The following is a 24,942-nucleotide window of genomic DNA, read 5'->3' on the forward strand; positions in this document are numbered from 1 at the left end:
GTACAATGTTGTACAATGACAATAAATGTATTATTATTATTAATTTAAGATACTCATTTTTACATCCTTGAGATATCAGTGACTTCCCTTCTTCTCTTTCCATGGTTCCTTTTGCATGTATCATAAATCCCTGCATATCTCACTAAAAAAACTATATATACCATTCAGTATTCCATTATTGCATCCATCAAAACTTTCTCATACTGTGGAATTTATCTTAATGCTGCCAGCGTTTTCAGCCGCACACAAATTATTCCCCATATATTTAATAAGCGTTTTCCATTTGCTGGTCCTGACTTGGACATGCCACTTCGCTTTCTCCAGCAATTGTCCCCTGCCCCTGGACCATTGGTGTTTGCTCTTGTCCCTAGACTGGGACGGTAAGACCCCACCATAGTGCAACATAGTGCAACCCGGTTGGAAACTCTTCAGTTAATTTTACACAGGGACAGTTCGCAACAGAAAAAAACCCGCAAGTACAGTGGTACCCTGGTTTAAGAACAGCTTAGTTTATGAACAACTTCGATTAAGAACGCTGCAAATCCGAAAGTAGGTATTTTGATTTGTGAACTTTGCCTTGGAATTAAGAACATGTTTCGCTTCCTGTTGAGTGTGTTCCATTTGTAAATTGAGTCCCCTGCTGCTATGGGAAAGCACGCCTTGGTTTAAAGAACGCTTTGTTTAAGAACGGACTTCCAGAACGGATTAAGTTTGTAAATCAAGGTACCACTATATCCATGTAGGATCTGTTCTTGCGCTCTCTAGTTTAGTCAAGGGCCCCAGGTTAGTAAATACACAGTTTGTATGGGCATGTGCTCTTTCACAAGTTGCTTTGAAACACACACTGAGGTTTGATGATGACTCATCTCTGCATGTATTCATTGTAGCTATTAAGAATCCTACTATATAACTGGTTTTTATGTTTGTTTTTTGCATTACCTGCTTACCTTCCCCACAACTGAGTCCCATCTGTCGTGAAACTGACAAACTGATTCTCACCAGTTGTTCCCAATTCACTAAGTGGGAACTCCTTGCAACTAAAAAACTGCATAGCGCTGGGCAGATCGTATGCATGTACACTTGGGAATAAGCCCCATTGAACCCAGCATAGCATCGGACTTTGCAAGCACAGGAACGTGCGACATGTACACTAGCCCAGAGATTCCCCACTTGTTGTTTGGCAAGCCCCATACTTGCTGTGTCTAGTTTCCAACTTTTGTCCTATGGGGTGTAGTGCAGTTTTTACCATATTCTCTAATTCTTTCTGAAAACTCAAGAGGCTAGTTGAGCTTTGCTGCCTTCCACCTGGCAATGTAAAATTTCCAGAAAGTTTGACGTTATGGGCAAGGAAGCAACACTCACCTTTTCTATTTCCTTTTCTTTTATTGGAAAAAGTTTGCAAAGCAAATGTTGGAAATAATAGAAGCGTATGCAAAACTCCTTTATATACAAAATTTACTAGTTTAAGAACATGAAGTTAATTGCATTCAACATTTAATTTATAAAGAGAACCCTAAGGGAAAAGGGCTTATCTCTGCAAACTATAATATCCAAGTACAAGCTGTGATGGTTTCTTTGGAGAAATTAAAAATCTGCTGAGAACAAGACAGGAGAATCAATAGAAGATACTTATGGGGGGGGGATTGGTGTAAAACACATTTTAGATCAGTGTTTCCCAAACATGAGTCTCCAGCTGTATTTGAACTACAACTCCCATCATCCCTAGCTAGCAGGACCAGTGTTCAGGGATGATGAGATTATGTCCAAAAACAGTTGGAGACTCAAGTTCGGGAAACCTTGGTCAGAATTTGGGAAACTGCCTTGAAAGTTCTAAATCGGTTTTATAAGCATCCTTTATTGTTTAGTAAAATAGCCATGTCAAATAACCCACTCTTAGTGAAATTGTGATAGAATTGCCCATTAGTGCAGCAATTTAGGGGCAAAGCCTTTCTCAAGGTAGGAGCAATTACAGGTCAATCTGTAACCCCCCAATCCAAAAATCACCCTGTCTTTGATCTGGAAGCTCAAAACCTATCTCAAAAGATCTGATTATTTGGAGACAGCAGCTGAGCTTACTATAGCAAGATATTTGAGATCTCTAAAGACTGATTTGATGGAAATTTGGACTCGGCAACTTTGGGTATTAGCAGCTATGTAAAAATTAATGAATGCAAGTCATGCAAGACAAAAAGGAAAACAATCTGATAACATTTATGCAGTTTGCTTTCAATTTATTGTTTACTGCATGGATATTCAGCTCACATTGGGATTTATTGAAGGATGTTTTTATTTAATGCTGTTGTTGTTGCAGTACTGCTCTTATTTCTTTATTTCAAAGAGTGTCTCTCTCTTCCTTGTTTCTTTATACACTTTTTTGTATCTCATTTGTTCAAACATTATTTGTAAGTTGATTAATTGCAAATATCCTATGTTGAAGTTGTAGGCCGAAGTGCCTCTTCCAGAAATAACCAAATACAGGGGTACCTTGGGTTACATATGCTTCAGGTAACATACGCTTCAGGTTACAGACTCCACTAACCCAGAAATAGTACCTCGGGTTAATAACTTTGCTTCAGGATGAGAACAGAAATCGTGCTCCGGCGGTGCGACAGCAGCAGGAGGCCCCCTTAGCTAAAGTGGTGCTTCAGGTTAAGAACAGTTTCAGGTTAAGAACGGACCTCTGGAACAAATTAAGTACTTAACCCGAGGTACCACTGTAATTCATCTTAAAGGTAAAGGGACCCCTGACCATTAAGTCCAGTCCCAGACAATTCTGGGGTTGCGGCGCTCATCTCGATTTACTTGCCAGCATGACTAAGCCACTTCTGGCGAACCAGAGCAGCGCATGGAAATGCCTTAGTTTTTGCCAATTGGGAGACCAGGAATAAAATGAAAAGTTCAGGCTAGAACCACTACTAGTGTTGCAGCAAATAATTTAGGTTTGGAAATACAGTAATGGCCTGGGCCCGAAAAACTGGTCTCTGCAGCTTGCTCTGCACACCCAGTGTGAAGCTCTCTGTTTGCTTTCTTAGAGCAGTCGCCAGCCCTTCCTTCACAGTAAACCTCTTTTCAGACTGAAGGCATTTAAAAAAGCAGTTTGTGATAGGTTCTGTGAACTACGAGTGTCCTCATTATAATGTGTTTTCCTGTTCTTGTTTCTCTGTCTGCCCTTTCCATTTTTTACAGCTATCGTTTCAGCTGCTTATTACAGACTGATAAACTGCTGGGGACTCTTATAGGTAAGCCTAGAAACCATGCTTCTATTAATATGCTTTTTTGGGTGGTGACAGTGGTGGCTTGGGAACATCTTATTTGGCATCTTAAGAAGAGCTCTGCTGGATCAGGCCACAAAGGCCCATCTAGCCCAGCATCCTGTTCCCACAGAGGCCAACCAGATGTTCATTGGAGGTCCAAAAGCAGGACCTGAGAGCAATAGCATTCTCCCCATGTGTGATTCCCAGCAACTGGCATTCAGAGGCATAATACCTCCAACCAGGGAGGTAAAACATATCCATCATGGTTAGAAGCCATTGATAGCCTTGCCATAGAATCATATAGTTGTAGAGTTTGGAAGGGACCTCGAGGGTCATCCAGTCCAACCCACTGCAATGCAGGAATCTCAGCATTCAGTCTCCCATCCAAACTGAAACCATACCAGACCCTGTTTAGCTTTGCAAAATGCTAGCAGTTTTATTGCTGCACCCATGAATTTGTCTAATCCTCTTTTAAATCCATCCAAGTTGGTGGTTGTCACTGTCTTGTTTTCTACTGCTCCGGAGGCTAGGACCTGAACCAATCAATCCAAGTTACAAGAAAGGAGATTCTGACTAAACATTGGGAAGAACTTTCTGACAGTCAGGGCTGTTCGACAGTGGAACAGGCTCCCTCGAGAGGTTGTGGACTCTCCTCCTTTAGAGGGTTTTTTGTTTTTTTAAAAAAATTATTTAGTTTTTAAAGTTTTACAGTCAATTATCAACAACCAACATAAAAACAAGATTCCAAAGACTCTCCTGAACTTCCCTCCTCCCCTTTGTGGGTCTTTTTGTTAACCATTTCCTCCTGCATCTTTTATAATAATCCAAATCTTTTACATCTCCATTATATCCAAAATTCGACATTAAACTACAAGTGTCATTCCAATCCTACTAATGATTTTATCTGTTTACAATGGTTTTTAAGATAAATTATAAATTTCCCCATTCCTTACCTTATTAAAATTTTGATCTTCCTGATTTCTGATTCTTCTGGTCATTTTTGCCATTTTGGCACAATCCATCAACTTAATCTGCCATTCTTCTCTGGTAGGGACTTTGTCTTCTTTCCATTTCTGGGTCGTTAACATCTGAGCAGCTGTGGTCGCATATATAAATAGTCTTTTCTGCTCCATTGGGATTTCAGCACCAAGAATTCCTAAAAGAAGGAGGTTTTTAAGCAGAGGTTGGATGGGCATCTGTCATGGAAGCTTTAGCTGAGATTCCTGCATTGCAGGGGGTTGGACTAGATGACCCTTGGGGTCCCTTCCAATTCTATAATTCTATGATCATGATTGCTGGGATTGATGGGAACTGTATTTCACCAGTGGCTGGTGGGCTACTAGACCAGCTTTAGGGGCTGTAAACCATGTACTGTACATGTATGTTGGTAAGAGTTGTGGTCCTGAACTATTGTACCTGCCTGTTGTAATGCATGGGTCAGTTTCTACTGAGGACTGGTCGTGACCATGCATACTTCAAGTTACTCAGTGCAGTTATGGAGAATGGGAAAGAGCTTTTAGGACCTTGAGCCTCTGGACTTCTTCTGGTGACTCCAAGGGAAGAGTTAGCAGGACAGGAACCCGGTTCGGTGTTTTCCTTGCCTTCTATGTGAATTCAGGATAAATGAGCAATTTGAAGAGGATATAAAAACATTGCCATCTGGCATACTTAATAATAGTCTAAAGCTGTAGTAGCAGACTAATGAATTTGAACATAGTACCTGCAGAGATCATGGAACTGTGTGGATGGAGCAGCTGTTGCATTCTCTAGGGCATATTTATAATATTGTCATACATTGCTTAAATTATTTTTTGCTATATGTCCTTTCAGTTTTATGACATAGCACTGTGCTTTTGGGGAGAGGGAGTGATAGCATGTGTTTCTCTGATATTCAGTTACTTGCAGTGATAGTTTTCATGCGTGCTTGAATAATCACCAACTTTCATGGCATTGTCGTTTATCTCCATTTAGTCATGCCTTTTTTCAGCTTTTAAAAACAGAACAGAAAGTGTCAGCTTGTAGAAATATGTATGAAGATCTAAAGTAAACCCAGCAGTAGCAAGGGAGGACTTTGAAGGAGGAACAGGAAGTATGGAAGAAAGGATTGGGAGAGTGTTAGAGAGGATAGGAGAGAACAGTAGGGCCAGGAACTACTCTGTATGAAGCAATCTTAACAAAGTACAGTTGTACCTTGGAAGCCAAATGCCTTGGCTCCCAAACAAATTAGCTCCCGAATTAAACCCGGAAGTGAGTGTTCCGGTTTTCAAACAATTTTCGGAAGCTGAACGTCTGGCGCGGCTTCCACGGCTTTCAATTGGCTGTAGGATGCTCCTGCAGCCAATCAGAAGCTGCGCTTTGGTTTTTGAACGGTTCGGAGAATCGAACGGATTGCCCAGAACACATTTCGTTAGAAAACCAAGGTACCACTGTATACTTTTTCTATTAAGCTGGGAGTTGCTGAAACAAAGCCCACCTCTTGTTGCTTGTATTTTTTTCCTAATGGGCATCATACTTTGCTAGCTATGTTAGACAATGTTCCTCAGGACTGGTCCAGAGTTCTTTGTAAAAATAACATAGGTCAGTCTTACATACAGTGGTACCTCGGGTTACATACGCTTCAGGTTACATACACTTTAGGTTACAGACTCCACATACCCAGAAATAGTACCTCGGGTTAAGAACTTTGCTTCAGGATGAGAACAGAAATCTCACAGCAGCGGTGCAGAGGCAGCGGGAGGCCCCATTAGCTAAAGTGGTGTTTCAGGTTAAGAACAGTTTCAGGTTAAGAACGGACCTCCGGAACGAATTAAGTACGTAACCAGAGGTACCGCTGTATTACAATAAAAATACAAACAAATGCCACAACTACATAGGAGGCATATGTCTGTATAACTCTTAAGACACAATAGGAGAAGACAGCATGAAATTATGCATTTACAAATCAGACCATGGGAGAGCAACAAACAATTCTTCACCCCATGCCTCCCCCCCAAAAGCTTTTTGAAAAATATGTTTCCTAAAAGGTGTGAAACACACCTCATTGGGGAAGGAATTCCATGGGCACAAGACCACCAGGGTTCACTGCTGGAAGCTTCTTGTAAGGAGTGTGGACCCAGTCACCATCAACATGGGAGGTGGGCAGTTGGGGTTGTGAAGTGCTAATTTGTCAGTTGCAACTTCCAGCTTTCTTGTTTTGTATTTTCATTCTTCACATCAATACAGTGGTACCTCTGGTTACGTACTTAATTTGTTCCGGAGGTCCGTTCTTAACCTGAAACTGTTCTTAACTTGAAGCACCACTTTAGCTAATGGGGCATCCTGCTGCCGCCGCACCGCCAGAGCACGATTTCTGTTCTCATCCTGAAGCAATGTTCTTAACCTGAGGTACTATTTCTGGGTTAGCGGAGTCTGTAACCTGAAGCGTATGTAACCTGAAGTGTGTGTAACCCAAGGTACCACTGTAATGTGTTGACTAAGTAGCTACATTTGATAATGCAAAATGGGTTTCTATTAAAAAAATGTGTCAGGCTGTGTTTTAAAACAAAACCTAACCAAGGGTTGAATAGCTTGAAGGAATAAAAGAAGTGGAAACGTGTATGTGTGTGAATTGGATATAAAATTTTAGAAGACATATTAATCTGGAATGTTATATCTAACATTGAGATGTCAAAATCAGATGAGTTCTCTGCAAAATAAAAAATGACTGAAACGAGCAATCTCTGTTAGTCAATAAATCATCCCTTCATAATAACAAAAAGAAGTATTTCAGTTTCCCCCTCATTAATTTCTCTGTAGGTGGTGGTTTGACATGACTGCATTGGAAGCAAGTTGAATGTAATAGAACTGAACACAAACAAGGCCTTAGTTCGGACTGAATTTCTCACAGATCTGTGGTTATTCTGCCCCATGGCCTTGTCACGAGGCTTCAGTTTTCTACTTTCCGAAGGATCACTTCCAATTTTGTTCTTGAAAGGCACTGTTATGCTCACTCACCTTTATCTTATGGTATGTGCAAATGATAATACTGTTTTCCTAGATAAAAGTGGCTCTGTTGGGCGGATTTTCAGAAGTAGCTTCTTCAGTATAGGTTGGGCTGAAGGACCCTAAATATAAAGCTATTTTATTGCATGCCACATTGCTACCAGGGCACTTTAGTTCAAAGCTCTTATTGGAAAGGCTTAAATGTTCCTTGGTTCAGAATTAGCTTTGGATTGCGAACGGACATTTGTAGAAATGAGAGAACTTCTGCTCTGCAAATTTGTACCTAAGAATATAAGAAGAATATTGAAGTCAATGAGGCTTACTGCTGAGTAGACACATGCAGGTTAGCAGTGTTCGGAGAGTGTCTGTTTGTTGTTGTTGGCATCCGTCTCTCAGGAGAGACAATGTAGTGCACCTCTGGGGGTAAAGTCAAACTACCGGAGACTCACAGCACCTGCTGTGGCTGTAGAGACCGGTAACTCATAACTGCTGCCTCCCGCATTGTTTTTGCTTTGTTAGCTGCACCAAAGTGACCTCCCTGGAGTGAAAGCCTGGGCAGTGTGTATGGAGCTCCTGGCCTGCCCAGACAACAAGACCTCCCCTTGGCCTGGTTGACGTGGTCCAGAGGAAAAGAGAGCAATACGTTTGGCACCAGCTTGGGTGCAGGGATTCCTGGAAGGAGGTGTACAAGGAGCCATCCAACCGTCTTAGGGTCTCCACTCTGGATTTGTGTAGGGTTTACTCCTTAGTCTTTTCTTCTCCTGAAGATGTCCTGCAAGGCAGCAAGTAAATGTCTGATTGTATAACAGTGGTAAATCTGAGGAGAAGCCGGCTTTTTCATTGCTTGGATGGAAGACTCTTGGGAGCCCCTTGGCGCTTTCTGAAGGCAAAGTAGAATATAGTATGATAACACACACAGAGAAATACAATGGAGGGGAGAGTACAGTGGTACCTTGGGTTACATACGCTTCAGGTTACACACTCCGCTAACCCAGAAATAGTGCTTCAGGTTAAGAACTTTGCTTCAGGATAAGAACAGAAATCGGGCTCCGGCAGCATGGCAGCAGCAGGAGGCCCCATTAGCTAAAGTGGTGCTTCAGGTTAAGAACAGTTTCAGGTTAAGAATGGACCTCCGGAACAAATTAAGTACTTAACCTGAGGTACCACTGTATAGGTTAGAGAATTCTCTTTAACAGCCATTGTGGTTCCTGCCCAGATATTGCTGCTGGGCTCAAGGTTTGAAATTAGCAAGGCGCCGGGCACATTTTGCACCTAAAGAATTATCCATTTGCGAGCACCTCAAAAAGTCTGGGTGCCATTTTTTGTGCCTGGTTGGCACTCAAAGATTACTGAACTGTATGTGCTTTGAAGCCTTGAAGTATATGTTAAGGATAGACAATATGTTAAGGAGTCGAGTGTTTTGAAAACTGAACTATGGTACCAATAGTTTTATTGTAAACACCAAATTAAACATGTATTAACAATTTCTGCTTAAAATGTGGTATTAACAATGTGTCACATATGTGAATTGCGTATTAGTTCATGCTTATCAAAATAATAAATAAAAAGTGTTGCTGACGCACCCACCCCCCGTGGCGACCAGACATTCTGTTTTGACACCCACAACCCATCCCATTTCCTAACACTGGCTGGGCTACAATTCCCATCATCATTGGCCATTGGCCATGGTGTCTGGGACTGATGGATGTTGTAGTCTGTTGCATCTAGAGGACTGTAGTGACCATTCCAGAGCCTGTATGTTTCAACCACGTATTACTGGGAATACATAAACACTGGGAAATGTTTTTAAAACAGCACCAAAGAGACTAGGCCTTTCTGATTTGCAACTGCTTGCACAAATATGCTCTCTCTGGGGAAATAGGTCTTGCAGGTGTCCCAGTAGCATTGCTACTGGTGGAATGAAGGTCCTGTGCTTATGGTGTCTCCATCTTTGGTCTTCCACACCATTCCATGCAAATGTGCTCATTAGCTTGCAGCAGGATCATGGGAGACATGTGTTTATTTTATTTATTTAATTTATTTGTACCTCCCTTTATTTGAGCCTTTACTATTGATTTATTACAAAACAATTTATTACAAAACAATAACACCCCTACCAACAAACACATTTAAAAGTCTCTAGAATATTAATCAGCCAAAGGCCTGGTTGAAGAAGAACCCTTTCACCTGGTGCCTAAAAGTCTTTAAGGATGGCACCAGATGTACCTCACATGGAGGAGGTACTCAAGGGCCTCAGATGATGAACACAGAGTTCGGGATGGTTTATATGGGGAGAGGCAGCCCTTGCAATATTGCTGTTTAAAGCTTTACAGTATAAGTCAAAACCGCACTTTGAATCGGGTCTGGAAGCTAGTTGGCAGCCAGTGCAGTTGGGCCAGGATGGGTGTAATATTCTCAAACCATCTTGCCCCAGTGAGCAGAGTGGCCTCTGAATGTAATACAGTGGTACCTCTGGTTACAAATGGGATCCATTCCAGAGGCCCATTCACAACGAGAAAAGAGTGCAACCCGCAGCGGCGCATCTGTGCATGCGCGGGTTGCGATTCGCCGCTTCTGCGCATGTGCGTGACGTCATCTTGTGCTTCTGCGCATGCGCGAGAGGCGAAACCCAGAAGTAACCTTTTCCAGTACTTCTGGGTCGCCACGGGACATAACATGAAGTGGATGTAACATGAGGTATGATGGTAGTGTAAAGGTCCTTTTCTCAGCTGCTGAACTGTTTGTAGTGTGAACTAAGAAGTAGGGCTTTTCTTTGGTGGTGCTCTGACTGGAATTTCCCCTCCAGACTGGTGCCAACATAAGCCTTTTCTGCACCAGGTTAAAGCTTGCTCTCTTTTCAATCTAGACATTTTAAAAGAGTTACATTTGTCTTTGGTTGCTTATTGGTGTTGATTCATTTTTAAATTGCTTTGTGATTAATTCTGTTGTTTGTACTGTTGTTGTCATGTACTACCCTGGAGTCTGTTTGAGTACAGGACAATTTAGATTTTAAAATAAATAAAACACCAATTTAGAAGATCGGGCATTCTCCTCCTGTGGGTGTTTGCTTCTGCAGAATCCTCTTAAGGTGTGCTATCTTAAGGTAATAAATAACTGTGCTGCTTGGGTAAGCAGTCACTGACCTTTTCAGCCCACTTTTACAAATTTGCAGAACAACAAGTGAGTCTTGTTTCACTTGCTTTCCTTTTATCAGCTGTGAAGCAACTTTCCACTTGTACATCTTTGTCTTCCATAGCAACTAGCGGGACCTAATGGCATGTCCAATTCTCTGCATCATGACTGCTAACTCTATGAAAGACGTTCATGCCAGAGAAACGGCTTCTGTGCATAGCAGGAAGAAGTAAAAATGAAGAATATTAAGGGAAGATTTAGCACTCGGCCTGCAGTACTTTTTGTTTTCCACAGAGGGGAGCTGCTAGAAGTAAAAATGAAGTATAAAAAGTTGTAAAGTACTGTCTATATGAACAAAGAATAACTACCCACTGCCGTGAGAAAAAGGTATACATTTCTTCCCAAACCCTGCATTCCACTACACCATAGTTGGCAAGCTATAGCTCAGTGATAGCCAATGTGTTAACCTCCCAGGGTCTGTTGGACTCTGACTTGCATCGGCCCCAGCCAGCATGGCTAATGGTTAGGGCTGGTGGGAGTTATACTTCACAACCTCTGGAGGATACCGCATTGGTTACCCCTTCTATAACTTATGTATGGAATTAGATTGCATGAGTACCACCCTAGGGTTTCCTCAAGCAAAAGTGTCTGCCTCTATAAAAACAAGGATTTGGTACTCTTTAGATGAATTCATTTAAATGGGTGCCCTGGACTTCCAGTAATGACCCTCAGGCTTATGGCAATCAGTGGATCCAGAATCTCTGTAAAATACTGTTTTTAACCATCACTTTTCTTGTTCCCAAGATAGCATTATGCCTAGAATTTCAGCACTCATTTTTGGATGGAGGACACAGAAGACCTAAACATTTTGAGAATCCCACCCTGAGGAAACGGAATAAGGTGACGCTTCCGAGTCTACTGAAGGGTGGATTCTTTCCTCCACCTCCCTTTCCATTTTCTCGGCGAGAGTATTTTCAACCAAGCATGCTCAAAATTTGGTTTTCAAACCTTGCGAAGGATTTGGTGGGGGAGACAAACTCAATGCCAAAATTTTGTTGTTTTTTTTTTAATATGATATTTATTGAAAATTTTTGAAATTACAAAGAAAAAACAGATCAGAAAAAGAAAATAGAAAAAACAAAGAAAAAACAAACCACCTCAAACAATACAAATTCGAAAAACAAAAATACACCGCAGACAAACAAAAAATAAATCCCTCATTCTCAAATCCTCAACTCTCATTACCTTCTTTCTTTGACCTCCTCCTCCTCCCTTTTTTTGTATCCTGGTTAATAATTGTGCAGCAAATCCTTTCCATATTTCATAGTATTCTGTTGTTACGTTACCTTAATCTATTTTCATCTTATCTTATAGAGAACCTTAAAAACTTAAAACTTAAATATTATTTTTACCGACTTCTCACAACCATAATATTCTTACCTAAATTCTTTAAACATTTTTACTAGAGCCAAATAATTTCGTTCCAACATTTTTCTAACATTCATCAATTTTATAAAACAATCCTGATAATAAAAAGAGAAATAAAAAATCCAATCTTCATCCAGCGTCCCTTCCTCCTGGTCCCGGGTTTTGTCAGTCCTTTTTCCCATTGATCTAGCGCATTAACCTGGCAACCTTATATCCGAGGCCCTTAAATCTCTTCCATGTCCCTTCCGCAACTCTTCTTCATATTCTCCTTTCACTTGTGGGAACTCCAGCTTGGTGATGTTTTTGACCCTTTTCAACAAATCAGCCCCTTTTCCATAGTCCAAACACAACTCCATGTGGTATTTAAGAAGATGTTTCAGAATCCCTCCTAAATTGAGAGCCCCCACAGCTCCAAACATCTCACGGCCCATTGCCAGACTCGGAAAGTCCAAACATCCTTGCATAGGGGGGTCTATCCAACCCCCCGTTTCCAGACCAGTCCAAACTTTATCTTTCCAAATCTGGCTTTTTCCAAGTTCGTTTGTCAAATCCAAAAGCTCTTGTTCCTGCAAGGCCGCAGCTCCCTCCATCTCTGGCGCCCAAGATTCAGCAACATCCTCTTCTCTCATTTGCTCTGTCAGGACACACTCCTGATCTAATTCCTGGGTGGGCTCCACATACAGTGGTGCCCCGCAAGACGAAATTAATTCGTTCCGCAATTTTTGTCGTCTAGCGAATTTTTCGTCTTGCGAAGCACGAAATCCCATAGGAATGCATTGAAAATCAATTAATGCGTTCCTATGGTCAAAAAAAGTCCAAACAAAGCCAAATTTGGTACAACAACAGTTTATTAACTGCTCTTTAAAGTCACACATACTGTAAAGAGCAGTTCAAAAATTGAAGGGAAAATAAATTAACTTTATAAACATGACAGAAAAACATTTAAAAATCAACAAAGTGTACAGTACATTTTCTAAGACTCTGGGGGACCACTCGAAGAAGGCTCCTCTTCCACTCTTTGCTTCTTGGTCAAGAACCTGTCCATAGTCTGCTGCTTTATCCGCCTTTTCAGCAGCTCCCTGAAAGACGACATGACCCTCGTATCATAAAAGTTCCCAGCGTCATGTGCCACGTGCTTCTCATGGTGGTGTAGATCTGCAAAAGTCTGCACCTCCTTCCACTTCTGGCAAATGTCCCTCAGTCTTTCGGAGGACAGCCGTTCCTCAGTTGCTTCCTCCTCTTCCAGTGAGGCCTGCTCCTGCGCAGCCTCTGCCTGCAGTTCGACCAGCTCCACGGTGGTCAGCTCGTCGTCGTGCCCCGCCACCAGCTCGCAGACGTCCTCCTCTGTGACCTCCAGGCCCATGGTCCTCCCCAAGGCAGCAATGTCCTGCACCACTGTTGACTCTGGTGCATCAGAGTCACTTGGTGCCACACAGTCCGGCCACAGGCTGCGCCAAGCGCAATTCAAATTTCTCTGGCTGATCCCTTTCCAGGCCGTGTTGACCATCTTCAAGCAGGTGACGATGTCGAAGTTGTCCTTCCAGAATTCCCGCAGGGTGATGGTGGTGCAGTCAGTCACCTCGAAGCATCGCCTGAAAAGCTCCTTGGTGTAGAGTTTTTTGAAATTGGCGATGACCTGCTGATCCATCGGCTGGAGCAGTGGCGTGGTGTTAGGCGGCAGGAACATGATGTTGATGAAGCTGAACTCTTCCAACAAGTCCATCTCAAGGCCTTTAGGATGGGCAGGAGCATTGTCCATCAGAAGCAAAGCCTTCAGCGGCAGGTCGTTGTCCAGCAGGTACTGCTTGACAGCAGGGCCAAAAGCAAGATTGACCCAGTCCACAAACAGCACACGTGTGACCCAAGCCTTGCTGTTGGATCGCCACATGACACTCAGCCGCTCCTTGTCGATCTTGTGTCTCTTGAAGGCCTGTGGGTTCTCCGAGTGGTACACCAGCAGGGGCTTGATCTTCAGGTCGCCGCTTGCGTTGGCACAGAAGAGCAGGGTCAGACGGTCCTTCATGGGCTTGTGGCCAGGCAACCTGGACTCCTCCTGAGTGATGAAAGTCCTTTTGGGCATCCTCTTCCAAAACAGCCCGGTCTCGTCGCAGTTGAAGACCTGCTGCGGAACGTAGCCCTCCGTCTTCACAAGCTCCAGGAACTCCGCTGCAAACTCTTCAGCCGCAGGAACATCAGAACTGGCAGCCTCTCCATGCCTGACCACGCTGTGGATGCCAGATCTTGTCTTGAACTGGTCAAACCAACCTCTGCTAGCCTTGAAGACTTCTGGCTCGGCTGAGGTTCCTGGCTGTTCCCGGATGAGGTCAGCGTGCAAGGCCTTGGCCTTCTCACAAATGACGGCCTCAGACACTGTGTCCCCTGCACGCTGCTTCTCTTCTATCCAGATGAGCAGCAACTTCTCGACCTCCTCCAGGACAGCTGGGCGGTTCTTCACGATCCTGGTGACTCCCTTGGCTGCATCAGTCGCCAGGATCTTCTCCCTCATCTTCAGGATGGTCCCGATGGTCGATGGGTTCCTGCCGTACTCCCTGGCGATGTCCGTCACACGCATTCCGCCGTCGTGCTTCCGGATGATGTCCTTCTTCATTTCCAGCGTCACCTTCTCCTTCTTCCTCTCGCCAGCCACCGCAGCAGCAGTCTTCTTGGGTCCCATGGCAGCACAGGTCCTACCTTCGTAAACTCAGAAAGAGAAAGAAAAATCAGTGATGTGCTTCAAACCCAAAAAATACAAAAGCACCCAGCCACCCACCACACAGAAATTAAAACCCAGAACCAAGGCCTTGAATCCCAAGCACCCCAACCCCAAATCCAAAATCCAAAACCCCCCAAAAAAGTTTTAAAAGTTTAGCTTACCAAATGGATGAAAGAGAAGTTCTGGAAAAGCTTCAGCAATCAACCACCGAAGTCCTCAGGAACCTCAAATGGCTGCAAAATAATTTTAGGAAAAGCTTCAAAAATCACCAATGTCTTCAAAAACCTCAACTGCTCCCACAGACACGCACCAACCCACCCACAACACAGAAATTGCAAACCCCTCCCCAACTGCTTCCCCCAGCCCCTCCCCTACTGCTGCTAACCCCTCCCCAACCAGACAAAAAAAAATTTCAAAAAATAACAACATGGCCAGCACTCAGAAATTCAAACTCAGAAAATTTTTTGAAAAATAAACAACCTTGCCCAGTGGTCACAGAAAATCTTAAAAAAACCCCCACAAGCCCCCAGATTTCTGCAGTAACCTCCCCCACTGTTCCCCCAGCCAGCCAGCACTCAGAAATTCAAACTCAGAAAAAAAAATTTGAAAATAAACAACCTTGCCTAGTGGTCACAGAAAATCATTAAAATTCCCAAAAACCCCCACAAGCCCCCAGATTTCTGCAGTAACCTCCCCCACTGTTCCCCCAGCCAGCCAGCACTCAGAAATTCAAACTCAGAAAAAAAAAATTGAAAATAAACAACCTTGCCTAGTGGTCACAGAAAATCATAAAAATTCCAAAAAAACCCCCACAAGCCCCCAGATTTCTGCAGTAACCTCCCCCACTGTTCCCCCAGCCAGCCAGCACTCAGAAATTCAAACTCAGAAAAAAAAAATTGAAAATAAACAACCTTGCCTAGTGGTCACAGAAAATCATTAAAATTCCCAAAAACCCCCACAAGCCCCCAGATTTCTGCAGTAACCTCCCCCACTGTTCCCCCAGCCAGCCAGCACTCAGAAATTCAAATTCAGAAAAAAAAAATTGAAAATAAACAACCTTGCCCAGTGGTCACAGAAAATCATAAAAATTCCAAAAAAACCCCACAAGCCCCCAGATTTCTGCAGTAACCTCCCCCACTGTTCCCTCAGCCAGCCAGCACTCAGAAATCAGAAATTCAAACTCAGAAAAAAAAAATTGAAAATAAACAACCTTGCCTAGTGGTCACAGAAAATCATTAAAATTCCAAAAAAAACCCCACAAGCCCCCAGATTTCTGCAGTAACCTCCCCCACTGTTCCCCCAGCCAGCCAGCACTCAGAAATTCAAACTCAGAAAAAAAAATTTGAAAATAAACAACCTTGCCCAGTGGTCACAGAAAATCATAAAAATTCCCAAAAACCCCCACAAGCCCCCAGATTTCTGCAGTAACCTCCCCCACTGTTCCCCCAGCCAGCCAGCACTCAGAAATTCAAACTCAGAAAAATTTTCAAAAAAAAACAACCTGGCCCAGTGGTCACAGAAAATCATAAAAATTCCCAAAAAAGGCCCACAAGCCCCCAGATTATCGCAAACCCCTTCCCAACACCAAGTCCTTGAATCCCAAACACCCCAACCCAAAATCCAAAACCCCCCCAAAAAGTTATAAAAGTTTAACTTACCAAATGGATGAAAGAGAAGTTCTGGAAAAGTTCTGGAAAAGTTTTGGAAAATCTTCAAAAGTGAGCAAAGTCTGAGAAAAGGCTACCAAACCACGTGCTAACAGTTGCTCCTCGAAGCCAAGTCGCAACTGCAGCTGCTCAAGCTAAGCACCCTTGGTTTTAACGGTTTTTACACAAAGGAAACAAAGTCGCGAGACGTTTTCGTTTTGCGAAGCAAGCCCATAGGGGAATTCGTCTTGCGAGGCAAATCGCGGACGAAAAAACCTTTCGTCTAGCGAGTTTTTTGTCTTGCGAAGCATTCGTCTTGCGGGGCACTACTGTAGTTTCCCACTGCCTGTTCAAAAATTCTGGCCGCATTAGTCATCAAATCCATCTTCTCACTTAACTGTTCCAATAGGGCACTTGTTTTACAGAGAGCACACAACAGAGCCTCTGAATACATTGTCCTACAAGGTCACAAGTCCATTCCCATGATTGTAATCTGAAACAGCTGCAAGCTCCCTGGAATTAGTTACAGTTTCACAGTCTCCCTCTAGGGGGAGAACTTCTATTTGCTCTTGCAACAAAGTATCTTTTTTGAGATATTTTGTCAATATTTGTTCCTTTAAAGTGCAAAAGGAAACAATGGAATCACTATGTTTCTCTTCCTTTAACTATCTGTCAAAAACGTTTATCTCTGGTCAATGAGCTTCAAAACGTCAGTCCTGACACCCCGCTCCAGGATCAGGATGGTGGAAAGTTACTTTACTTTAAACTCACTTCTGCAGGTTTAAACAGTCCAACAAAAGATCCCCCTTCTTCTCCTGCTACCGAAGGGGGGTTCCACAATTTTAAATGATGAAAGCCAATCCTTTAGAAGCGATTTTCTGAGCTCTAGTTTACATTGTCTTTGCTTTACTCTGTCTACAAAGAAACGGAAGGCTGACTTCCTGTTTAGACCTTCCCGTTTCAGTACCAAATTAAAATAAATTTTTAAGTCCAATTCCTTTCTTCTCGCAAGTCCTTATTTAAAGTCCGATTGTTCAAAGTTTAAGTACTCATGGGTGCTTATTTTAGAAGCCAAATTGTCCCAGGAAAAAGGCAGCGCTCTCCGGCAATGGCTGTGCGGCTTCGCTCCATGTAAATAGCAGTTGACTCACAGCACCGCGCCACTTCCCCCTCTTCACTTCGGAGCCCGTTATTGGGTTCCTCTGCGGGTTGGGGGCGCTAAGGGTGCCCGCCGAGTCCCATGGTCACAGGCTTCATCCGCCTGTGATTTTTAGCTGGGTCCCCGCTTCGCCGTAGCGGAAAAGACCCGTTTCACGCAAAGCTAGTCCCTCCAGTTCAGAGGGATTTCGCCATTGCCGATGGCGCCACCCCGGAAGTCCTCAATGACAAAATTTTGAATAGGAGAAACAAAACTTGAAATAGAGCAACTCTGCTTGCCTATCATTTTAGAAATCTTTGTTTTCCTTCCGGTTAGTTTTCTGCTTTGTGAAACAGCTGCTTTCTTTTTCATTTAAAACAAAACAAAACACAGCTCTTCATCCAAAGGGGGAAACTGTGGTTTGTTTAAACTCTAGCTAGTGGACAAACCAGGATCAGAAACCAGAATTGCCTAACAAGAGTTTACACAAGACACTGTTCCCTGAATTGACATAATGCAGAACCATTTGTTTTAAACAGTTTGCTTAAAACTATAAGTGGATGATTTTTCTCTTCTCTTCTGATGCACAAAAGAGGAAGGGAGAAGGCACGAAGCTGAAGCTCACTACACTCAACATTCACATGATGAAAACTCTGGCTATCTTTTGTTTTTAGCCTGGCATACCTGAGCAACTGTTACTATAGTCACCAGGCTTGTATTCCTGCAATGGAGAGCATGATCTCTCTGGAGGATAAAACAACTTTTCTCTCTCTCTAATCATGCACTGCTAATATTCAAAGTACCTATGTCTCACCCTATTTCCCCCCCAGGCCTTCATGCAATTATTTGTGGGGTGTTTTTTGGGGGGGGCAATGTGTTTTAAATATATGGTGTGTACACAGACTTAGTAAAGGAAAAGGGACCCATGACCATTAGGTCCAGTCAAGACCGACTCTGGGGTTGCGGTGCTCATCTCGCTTTATTGGCCGAGGGAGCCGGCGTACAGCTTCCAGGTCATGTGGCCAGCATGACTAAGCCGCTTCTAGTGAACCAGAGCAGCGCACAGAAAACACCGTTTACCTTCCCGCCGGAGCGGTACCTATTTATCTACTTGCACTTTGACGTGCTTTCGAACTGCTAGGTTGGCAGGAGCAAGGATCGAGCAATGGGAGCTCACCCCATTGCAGGGATTCAAACCGCCGACCTTCTGATCGGCAAGTCCTAGACTCTGTGGTTTAACCCACAGTGCCACCCACGTCCCTGTACACAGACTTAGTCTGCAGGAAAATCACAAGCACCTATTGGCTACTACCAGTGATGTCTCTGGTGGCCAGTCGTATGCTGCTTTCCTCCCAATCTTGTGTAGTTTTTGAAACCTTTAATTTTTTTTAAATTGCATTTTTTCATGATTTTTACTGACTGCCTGATAGAGACTGAGTACTCCCCACTGTATTTGGTGAGAGTACACTGCAACATGCTGAGAGTGTTCATTGAGCCTTGTTAGATTAAAAAGAAAACCCTGCCACACAGCTGAACAGGACTCCTCCCCAGCCTGTTTCATGTGCTCAACCCTGTCCAAAGCGTGAAAGCACGTACGCTGTGTGTGTGTTAAAGGAAGAAAGAACAACAGACAGGTGATCCCTTTGCAGCCTGTCTTCTTCTTCCCTGCGTCAAGGCTTCCCACTCCTGCATCCATCAGTGGAGATACAGCAAATTGTATTACTAGCCCACATGGGGCCGGTACTGCTTTAGTACTAAGAGATATGTGAGAATTTCCTTCCCATCTGGAAAGGCCCTGTGCGGTTTTCTCTTTTTCTCCTCTTCCCTCTCTCGCTGCTTCTTCCGCTCGCTGCATTCATTTGATCTTGGCCATTTTATTCTTGCTTTCCATTTCAGAACCCATTATAAAGAAGCTGGGTTAGGAATTTGATTCTGAAGTATGCCAAAGACTGCGGTTCCCTTAATGTTTATAAAAGAAAAAGAAACAACAACAACAACAACAACAACAACAACAATAATAATAACCCCTCCTTTTCATGTTTTTGTCTTAATACCTTAAAAGGAATCCAAAGTGTATTGTCTGCCTTGTATGAAGTCTTGAAGTGTAAAGGAATTGCCTGAGCTTCATTTTTTGAAAGAGATTTTATTTCCCCCCGAGATAATTTAAGGTGACATCCTTGCCCAGTTTGTTATCGCCTGCTGCACAAGTTGTTTGTTCTAATCCCTCAGCCTATCATAAATCTCCCAAGGCAGTGTGAATGGCTAGCAAATCTTGAGATGCCTTGTTTAAAGAGATATACCAGGCTACAGGTATCTGGACCCCCACTGACAAATTCCAGTGTTGAATCTCTGCCCCCTCCAAATGTGTTGGGATGCTGGTGGAAAGTTATCATGTTGTGAATTTCTCTGTCCTCAGAAGTAGCTGCCCTTTTTTGCTAAGTGGGATTGTGGTAGCATCCCCAAGTTGATGCCGTCTGATATAGCACCATCAATGGGAAATGCAATGGGAAATCCTGCTCTCTGTGGCTATAGGAATGTATAACTTTGGCCTAATGCTCTTTTAATGAGATGGTAAGGTAAAGGTAAAGAGACCCCTGACAATTAAGTCCAGTCACGAACGACTCTGGGGTTGTGGCACTCATCTCGCTTTACAGGCCAGGAGCCGGCGTTTGTCCGCTTCTGCAGACAGTTTTTCCAGGTCATGTGGCCAGCATGACTAAGCCGCTTCTGGCGAAACCAGAGCAGTGCATGGAAACGCCGTTTACCTTCCCGACGGAGCGGTACCTATTTATCTACTTGCACTGCCTGCTTTTGAACTTCTAGGTTGGCAGGAGCTGGGACCGAGCAACAGGAGCTCACCCCATCACGGGGATTCAAACTGTCGACCTTTCAATTGGCAAGCCCAAGCAGCGCAGTGGTTTAACCCACAGTGCCACCCACGTCCCTATGAGATGGTAATACTTCCTAATGCTTATTTTGTGTGACCTGCTATTGTGAGGCGATACCTGCTTTTACTGATTTCCTTCTCTGAGCCATCCTCCCCCAGTCTGATGTCCCCAAGATGTTTGTGGCCGCAGCTTCCACCTTCCATGAACATTGGTCATGGATAAGGGCTGATAGAAGTTGAGTCTGGAGCATCTGAAGGTCATCTGTTTGGGGAAAGGCTGCTCTGCACTGTTTCTACAAAATACTAGTGAGAGGCTTAAACAAGTTGAAAGGAAGGAGACTCCTTCCCAGATCACTGGGCGTTTCTTGTGTCCCCCTCTGCTTTGTACTGTGGTAGACCAGGGATAGCCATGTGGTGTCCTTTAGTTCAGAGTTTTGTTTTACTAACAAACCAAGGGTTAAACTAATCCCTTTCGAGCCCAGCGAGAAGCGCAGGGAGCGTTTGTGCGACTAAAGGGCGTTGCTTTTTAAATCCTTGTGAAGGTTAGCTGCCTACCCCTGCTTCAGGCTACAGTGGCAAGGCCACAATCCAGAGATGGTGTGCATGCAGCAGTGAAAGACACTATGGTCACATTCGCACCCTATGTTCAAAGCCCCATGATAACATTTTAAACAGTCGTGGCTCCCCCCACCCAGGTTTTATGGGAACTGTAGTTTGTTATGGGTGCTGAGAGTTGTTAGGAGACCCCTATTCCCTTGCAGAGCTGCAGTTCCTAAAGTGGTTTAACAGTCTCTTTTCCCAGGGAACTCTATGAATTGTAGTCTGTGAGGCATATAGGGATTCAAACCACCAACCTTCTGATTGGCAAGCCCAAGAGGCTCAGTGGTTTAGACCACAGTGCCACCCATGTCCTGTTGCTTTATCCCAGCTCCTGCCAACCTAGCAGTTCGAAAGCATGCCAGTGCAAATAGATAAATAGGTACTGCTGTGACAGGAAGGTAAACGGCGTTGTCATGCGCTCTGGCTTCTGTCACAGTGTTCTGTTGCGCCAGAAGTGGTTTAGTCATGCTGGCCACATGACCCGGAAAGCTGTCTGTGGACAAATGCCAGCTCCCTTGAAAAGCGAGATGAGTGCTGCACCCCATAGTCGCCTTTGGCTGGACTTAACTGTTCAGGGGTCCTTTACCTTTACCTTTACTATAGAGGATCTCCTCAGGGTCCAAACTTCTCAGTTATGGATCTTCTCAGTTTTGTGCCCCCTCAGCTTGACACCCTTTGGGGGGGGGGGACTGCCCACACCACCCTAAATCCGGCACTAACAGCTATAAGCACTCTTAACAAATGACGGCTCCCAGAATACTTTGGGGAAAGCTGTGGCTCTTTAAAGTGGTATCATAGCGCTTCAAATGTGTGGCATGAATGTGGTCTGTGACTGCCACAGTCTTTCCTGCCCTGTTATCTATCAGCTGTGTTTTACCTGCAGGAGAGAGGAACTTTCCAGAGAACTTGTGCTTCCTGCGGTTTCAGACATTTGTGAATACACTATTGGATAACAAGTATATTAGGAGCAAGAATGACTTGGCCCTGCGTCTTTCAACTCTACCCTAGGTTGGCCTACCAGCTTCTGGGGTTTGGAACTACTTAGTAAAAATGTGTAGGCCAGAAACCTACTTTGCCAGGAGGCCATAAGCTTCGTGCTCCCCTCCACCATTTGCAGTGTTTAGTGACACTAGAAATCATTTCAGATGGAACAGGCAGAATGCAAAGGCTTGTTTGTGCTCATACTGTGTTTATTTTGGAAGGTAATGTCTGCTTCAGAAGTAACATATGTTCTATGCTATATGGCAGTTGCCATGGCAACTTTATTTTTTTTAAAAAAAGCAGCAGGGAGAATAGCCAGATAGAGTTTTCATAATAAATGGCTGACATATGATTTCAGTAATATATACATGGGAGTGTATGGAAGGAATTTAATTTTTGAGTAACTCCTGATTTTGGGGGGCAATTTCTCCCTCACCCCTGAGAAGCAGATATGCTTACAAGGAAAAGTTACCCATTTAGACTTTACAGGCTAGCAATTGTATAACTGGCTCAAATAATCACTGTAGCTTAGCGACAGAGCTCCTGCCTTGCATATAGAAGGCTCCAAGTTCGTCTCCAGGTATAGCCTGGGAATGTCTTCTGCGAGCTGCTGCCATTGCGAGTAGGCAGTGCTGACTTTGGCAGTCTGACTCAGCAGAAGGCAGCTTCCTATGTTCCTGTGAAAATGTGGAGAGGATTTAAGAGTACTATTAAAGCAGACTGTATTGTCCAAGGACTTGTGCCACAGTCCAATCACTGCCCTTTTTTAACGTGCCTTGGGAATCTTGCTTTTTCCTAGACCTTTTCCCAAGTGCTGCAGTACACTAGGAGCTGGCAATATAACTTTTTGGGATTTCTGGCAGCTGGTGCTGTGTGAAGAGGTGGTTGTGTCCAGGACTGCAACACACACACTGCAGTTTTAGTAACCTGCACTGATGGTTTTATTCAGTGTTCGAAATTAGCCAGGCGCCAGGTGCATTTAGCACCTGGCTATCGGCCACTTGCGACCAGGTGAAGATGCCTGGGTACCAGGATGGCACCTGACGTCTCCTCCATCTGGAAGTGCATGCCTGGGGATCATTGGATCTTGACTGTTTTCACACATTAGCAACACACTCTGTCGAATTCTATCTGTTATTTTAATCTGCACAATCAGAATGAATTTCAGGAACCAAGAGGCTTTTTATGTGCAGCCTGAGTAGGGAACGACATTATAGTTAATTGTTGTAGCTAGTCTTCACTTACCCCATCCCACTGCCCTGCTCACAGTTGTGAAGAATATCCCTTCATTATGAATGGTCCGTGTCGCCATTGAGAAAAAGAGTTCAGAACAGGCTAGTATATATGTGGACTGTCCCTGGATCAAGTGACTTTTCTTTTTTAAGTTCTCAAAGTTCTTAACCTAGCTCAAAGTTGTCATCTGAACTAGCCAGATGTTTAGCTGATAATCAATCACAGTCAGTCAGTCATTAAAAAAAGAAGAAGACTAGAGCCATCTTGCCCCAAAATGGCAACTAGACATTCTATTTTGGCGACTGCAACCATATTGCGCCTGGCTTATATATCTGGGTTTCTAACACTGGTTTTCCTGTCTATCTGGAATACAGTGGAACCTTTGTTCTCAGCTTAGTTGACGAACAAATCGGCTCCTGAACGCTGAAAACCCAGAAGTAAGTGTTCTGGTTTCCGAACGTTTTTCGGAAGCCGAATGTCTGATGCGGGAGTTGTCAGCTATTGTTTCCGGGGCACCTGTGCCAATCAGAATCCGTGCCTTGGTTTTCGAATGTTTCAGAAGTTGAACCGACTTCCGGAATGGATTATGTTCGAGAACCAAGGTACTGCTGTATTGCCTTTTTAGTTATATACATCCTAGAGAATATGCAGACACAGACAGGTTATGAAAGTGACACATAGCACACTGAAGGTGGGCTAGCGCATAAGAGACAGGATCCTTGTGGTAAGGTGATGTACGAGGGCAGAGTGTTCACAGTATTACATGGGTGGATACTTTGCATGTTTCTGTACTTCTTTGTGCACATTTGCAACTGAAAGAACTTTGCTTACATTTGTTGTTTGTAACGCTTAATGAAAATAATTTTTAAAATTGTTTAAAAAAGAAGGGTGAGCTGATGAAAAAGAAAAGACTGCATCTCAGTAGGTGTTCTTCTACATTGCAGAACCAAAGCCTCCTGGCAGGTGAAAGTCAAAGCATTTTAAGGGTAGAAAATATACTCTGAAGATCCTTTGCCATCACAGTGGTGAATACAGTGCTTAATGAACCATTGAAATGACTACCAAAAAGTGGTTTCTTGCAGCTTGGGGCTGTTCACATGTTCACCCAACTGAAGATCTCTACTCCATCCTGCAAAGAGCATCTTTGGCTCAGAGCAGGCGAGAACTTGTCCTTACACCAAATTTAACAATGGAGATATTGGTCCTGTTAACTAGGGCACATTAAAAAAGCAACAACCCAGCAGATCTGGAGTGCTTGCTGGATTTATTGCTATAATCACCCTTGTGTGGAGATATCTTTGGCATATAATGGGAGACTGCCGTGGCCTATTCAGTAGGTGTCTCGGTTAATCTCATTATATTCCTTAGGGAATGGTATTTCATTATTTCTTACTGTTTAAAAATGTAATACCTTTCTTAGTACTTGAGATCTGCAGCTGTCAAGCTATTCCTGTCCATCTCAGAGGGTCACCGTTGGCGTGTAATGAAGGTCTTGTCACTGAATAACAGTAACAGAACTGTTAAGATATCTGGCCTCTTATTGGTGGACTGCAAATGTCTTTTGACAGCCGGGAGGCAAGTGGTGCTGAACCAATGTTAGCCCTATATCTTTGGCATGGGCTGAGCACCCTTTCAGTTTTGATCCTCCAGGAAACCAAATTAAATCTGTGTTTCTTTCTCTCTTCATATTGTATATTCCTTTTGAGAAACTTGTGTCCCATTGATGGTCTCTGTTGTTGCTATTTACAATGACTCTTGTTAGCAGTATCTGCTACTGTGGTGGGAGTGCATTTCCCCGGCTTTCCATGTTTGTTTTAACCCTGGTTGAGTTAGTACCAGTGCTAACCATGGTTTAATGGTGTCCAGGTTCCAAATCCACTAACAATTAAAGTATAAAAGTCTGGGTTTTAAGGGAACTGGGTTAGTGCACATGTAGCTGTAAAACCATG

General features: G+C 43.6%; 1 protein-coding gene across 2 annotated transcripts in view; it reads left to right on the top strand.

Annotated features, from left to right (window-relative positions):
* The window catches only part of FARS2 (phenylalanyl-tRNA synthetase 2, mitochondrial), a 211,833-nt gene that overhangs the window by 394 nt on the left and 186,497 nt on the right, over positions 1-24,942 (top strand). For both annotated transcript variants that reach the window (XM_081206493.1, XM_081206494.1), the window contains exon 2: positions 3,187-3,239. The gene's annotated coding sequence lies outside the window, so the exon portion shown is untranslated. The remainder of the gene's footprint in view (positions 1-3,186; positions 3,240-24,942) is intronic.

This window comes from Podarcis bocagei (assembly GCF_964188305.1).
Source record: "Podarcis bocagei genome assembly, chromosome: 8".
NCBI classification, from domain to species: domain Eukaryota; kingdom Metazoa; phylum Chordata; class Lepidosauria; order Squamata; family Lacertidae; genus Podarcis; species Podarcis bocagei.